Genomic DNA, 5348 nt, shown 5'->3' on the forward strand with positions numbered 1-5348 from the left:
AAGAGCTCCAATTGCACTAAGATATGGTTCTTCTGGTCCAAGAATATCTTCATGATCTTCACATGGACGAAATGGATCAGTTTCAACATTGAGTGATCTAACAACCATAGGAGTACTTAATGGTTTTGCCTTGTCCATATTGAAACGTTTCAGAATCTTTTCAGTATATGTTGTTTGATGTACAAGTAAACCATTAGGCATATGCTCAATTTGTAAACCAAGGCAATACTTGGTTTTTCCGATATCTTTCATTTCAAATTCTTTCTTTAGAAGTTGAATGGCTTCATGGATCTCTTTATTTGTACCTATGATGTTAAGATCATCAACATAAACAGCTATGATCACATATCCGGATGTTGTTTTCTTAATGAAAACACAAGGACAAGTAAGGTTATTTGTATACCCTTTTCTTATCAAGTAATCACTTAATCGGTTATACCACATACGTCCCGATTGTTTTAACCCATATAAAGATCTTTATAATTTAATCGAATACATTTCTTTGAGTTTTGCATTTGATGCTTCTGGTACCTTAAATCCTTCAGGTATCTTCATATATATATCACTATCAAGTGATCCATATAGATAAGCAGTCACAACATCCATGAGATGCATTTCTAAATTTTTAGAAACTGCCAGGCTGATTAAGTATCTAAAAGTAATTGCATCCATAACAGGGGAATAAGTTTCTTCATAATCAATTCCCGGTCTTTGAGAAAAACCTTGAGCTACAAGTCTAGCTTTATACCTTGTAACTTCATTTTTCTCATTTCTTTTTCGGACAAAAATCCATCTGTATCCTACAGGTTTCACATCTTTAGGAGTGAGAATGATGGATCCGAAAACTTTTCTTTTATTGAGTGATTCTAATTCAGCTCGTATTGCTTCTTTCCATTGAGCTCAATCATGTCTATTTTGACATTCAACCATAGATGTTGGTTCTGGATCATCATCATTATTCATGATGTCATATGCAACATTAAATGAAAATTTCTCATCAAGATTTTTCATTTCATTTCGGTTCCATAATATTTTTGAATGTGCATAATTGATTGCAATTTCTGTATTGACATCATCAATCTCCTCTGCAGTAGGAGTACTGATTTGTGGTTCTTCTTGAACACTTTCTTTTACCTTATTATCAGCTGATTTTCTTTTTCGAGGATTTTTATCTTTGGAACCAACTGGTCTCCCACGTTTCAGACGTGGCATATATTCTTGAGTGACTACATTATCAGTTTTCCGATTTGGAATCTCAACTCGAGCTGGAGTATTAACTGCTGGTATATATGATTTAGTCACCCTTTTTGTATCTGTGAATGCATCAGGCAATTGATTTGCAAGTTCTTGCATATGCATTATCTTTTGAACTTCTATCTCGCATTCTTTTGTGCGAGGATCAAGATACTTTAATTGAGGTTCACACCATGAAACATCATTTTCTTTATTTTTTATTTCTTCCCCTAATCTAGGAAACAATGTTTCATTAAAATGACAATCAGCAAAACGTGCTGTAAAAACATCACCTGTCATAGGTTCAATATACCTTATGATTGAAGATGTTTCATATCCAACATATATTCCCAACCTCCTTTGAGGACCCATTTTTGTACGTTGTGGTGGCGCAATTGGAACATATACTGCACAACCAAATGTTTTAAGGTGGGAAATATTTGGCTCTTGACCAAAAGCAAGTTGTAGGGGGGAATATTTATGACTTGCACTTGGTCTGATGCGAATCAATGCAGCAGCATGTAAAATTGCATGACCCCATATAGATACAGCGAGTTTTGTTCTCATTATCAATGGTCTAGCGATTAACTGTAAACGTTTAATTAGTGACTCGGCTAAACCATTTTGTGTATGCACATGAGCAACAGAATGTTCAACAACAATTCCTATAGACATGCAATAGTCATTAAATGCTTGAGATGTAAACTCACCAGCATTATCAAGTCTCACCTTTTTAATGATGTAATCAGGAAAATGTGCTCTCAATTTAATAATTTCGGCAAGAAATTTTGCAAATGCCACATTACGGCTTGATAACAGACAAACATGAGACCATCTGCTAGATGCGTCTATTAGAACCATGAAATATCTAAATGGTCCACATGGTGGATGAATTGGTCCACATATATCACCTTGAATTCTTTCAAGAAACATTGATGATTCTTTCTCAACCTTAAGTGGTGAGGGTCTAGTTATCAATTTTTCAAGAGAGCAAGATGTACATGGAACCATTGTATCATGATGGATTTTTCTATCCTTTAGTGGATGTCCATGAGTACACTCAATAATTCTTTTCATCATTGTTGATCCTGGATGGCCTAATCTGTTATGCCATAAACTGAATACACCAGGATCAATATATTTTTCGTTAACTACCATATGTATTTCTGGTACATTTATATGTGTATAATGTAATCCAGAACTAAGTCTTGGCAGTTTTTCAACCACATGACTCTTGTCAGTGATACTTAAATATTTCTCATTTTCTGTTGTCACTGACTGATAATCATACCCGTTAAGGTATATGTCGGAGAAACTCAATAAATTTCTGCTTGACTTGGGAGAAAATAAGGCATCATTTATTAAAAATTTTGTACCATTTGGTAGTATAAAATTTGCCTTTCCTATCCCTTTTATCAAGTTAGCAGGTCCTGATATTGTATGTATAGTTCCTTCCGTTGGTTTTAGATCAATAAAATATTTCTCGGATTTAAGTATAGTGTGTGTAGTTCCACTGTCTGCTATACAGAGATCTCCACCACTTGATTGATGTTGTATTCCAGCAAAATTCATATTGAACTTCATATATAAGAAATAAATAGTGAGTACATTAATATTACACAATATTTTACACGCAAATAGATAGTACTGAAACATTTAGCAAACATAATGACAAAGACAGACGATATTAAATCGTTTATTTTTCGAAAGACACACAACTTAAACATTCAAGAAATCTTCATATAAATCAGATGGTTTCTCAGTGACTGTTGGATCGACGTTATCCACAAATTTTACTTCCTTTTCTTTATCTTTCAGCGAATCCTGATACATCTTAACAAGATGTTTAGATGTTTGGCAAGTATTAGCCCAGTGGCCCATTCTACCACATCTGTAGCAAGATTCTTCAGAATTTTTAGAAGAATTTTCTTCAACATCTTGTTTAGTGGGCTTGTTTTGTGGTTGATATTTATATTTTCGTGGATTATTATTTCTTTGACCACCACGGCCACGACCACGTCCTCGCCCATTACCATTACCATAAGGATGGTTTCTACCATAGTTATGGCTTTTGGCATGATGATGGTGATGGTTATTATAACCACGACCTTGCCCGCGTCCTTGTCCCTGTTTATAATTATTTGCAGTATTTGCTTCAGGGATTGCAAGTGTACCAGTAGGACGGGATTGCTGATTTTTCATTAATAGCTCATCATTTTGCTCTGCAACTAAGAGATATGAATTAAGTTCAGGATATGTTTTGAACTTTAACATTCTCAAATTTCTTTGCACTGTGATGTTTGCAGCATTCATTGTGGAGAAAGTTTTCTCCATCATGTCTGCATCACTTATTTCATGTCCACAGAATTTAAGTTGTGAACATGTATTATACAGAGCTGAGCTATATTCATTTACTTTCTTAAAGTCTTGGAACCTTAATGTTCTCCATTGTTCCATAGCAGCTGGAAGTAAAAATTTTCTTTGATTATTGAATCTGCTTTTGAGACCTTCCCATAAAACATGGGGATCTTCTACAGTCACATAATTATTTTGTAAGCATTCATCAATATGTTGATGAATAAAGCAACATGCCGTTGCTTGTTCTTTTTCAGAACAAGTGTTGTTTTCATTTATGGCTTCAAGAATGCCCATTGATTTAAGATGCATTTTTACTTTTATAACCCATGACATGTAGTTGTTTCCAGTTGATTCTAAAGGAGTAAATTTAAGCTTTTCCAGATTCGACATTTTCTATTAAAACAAACAACATGATAAATTATAGTCACTTTATATTCATAAGTATATAAACATTAAACATAAATTTAATATAACATAAATGATAAGTAGGTGACAGTGTCGACCATATGTAAGCAATCATTAATAAATGTTATATAACATAAATATAAATATTAGTAAACATAAATGATAATTAGGCGACAGTGTCGGCCATATAAATGTTAGATAATAGAAATATAAATGTTAGTAACATAAATGATAGTTAGGCGACAGTGTCGGCCATATAAATGTTAGATAATTGAAATATAAATGTTAGTAACATAAATGATAATTAGACGACAGTGTCGACCATATATTATTCAGGTGGTATAACCGACCATATATCATTTAGGTGGCAGAGCCAACCATAATTAGTATTAAGATTATCGTGCTGATAACGTGTTATAATTCAGTAGGCTTATAACTACCTTTAGTAGTTTGATTCTTGATGTTATAATTCAGTAGGCTTATAACTACCTTTAGTGGTTTGATTCTTGATTAAGAATGCTAATAATGAAGTGTAAGAACAAAGATGATAATGGAGAGAAAGAAAGAAACACTTTGTAAGTGTGAGAAATGGTGCAAGTTTAATGCTTGCATTCATGGCTATTTATAGCAAAAATATCACAAGTTTAGGTAATACAATAATATTACTTTTGTGTATCAATAATTGACTATCCATTTATATATATATATATTTATATATTATAACAGTAATATATATGTTACTAAATTAATAGGTATAGTTTTATTTTATGTACAGATTAAATTATAACCTACTCGTATTAAACTGCATCTCGTGAATTCAATAGGTTATAGTGTCATATTTGGTACTTATTAAACTAAAAATTATTTTGTAATTTGCCATAATAATAATAATAATAATTTTGTTCAACGTTATCAAACGTTTGATTATAATATTAACTGTTCATGAAGACACCAAGATTTCGGGGATGTAGCTCAGATGGTAGAGCGCTCGCTTAGCATGCGAGAGGTACGGGGATCGATACCCCGCATCTCCATTATATACTGCTTTTTTGTAACCATCTAAAAATTAAAATAATTTCACATTTTTATTCCACGAATAAACAATGTGGTGGGCACATGATATTGCTAACCAAATACAGCTTTCAAGGAGCTATCTAGAATTTGGGTGTCTTTCTTTAAAGAAAGATAACAAAAACATTCATCTTCGGAATTTGTGTTTCTTCCATAACTTCTTAATCTTAATTTTTAATTATCATAAAATAAATCATATACTCCGTATCATACATTAATTTATAAATGTTTTGGTACTAACCGATATTAAATGTACGGTGGTGTTATATGTAGGGTTTAGT

General features: G+C 32.6%; 1 non-coding gene across 1 annotated transcript; it reads left to right on the top strand.

The window, feature by feature from the left end:
• Positions 1 to 4957: 4957 nt before the first annotated feature.
• On the top strand, positions 4958 to 5030 carry TRNAA-AGC (transfer RNA alanine (anticodon AGC)). The gene has a single exon. It is a non-coding gene; the product is annotated as a tRNA-Ala (tRNA).
• The last annotated feature ends 318 nt before the right edge of the window (positions 5031 to 5348 follow it).

Source organism: Rutidosis leptorrhynchoides, chromosome 9 (genome assembly GCF_046630445.1).
Source record: "Rutidosis leptorrhynchoides isolate AG116_Rl617_1_P2 chromosome 9, CSIRO_AGI_Rlap_v1, whole genome shotgun sequence".
Taxonomy (NCBI): domain Eukaryota; kingdom Viridiplantae; phylum Streptophyta; class Magnoliopsida; order Asterales; family Asteraceae; genus Rutidosis; species Rutidosis leptorrhynchoides.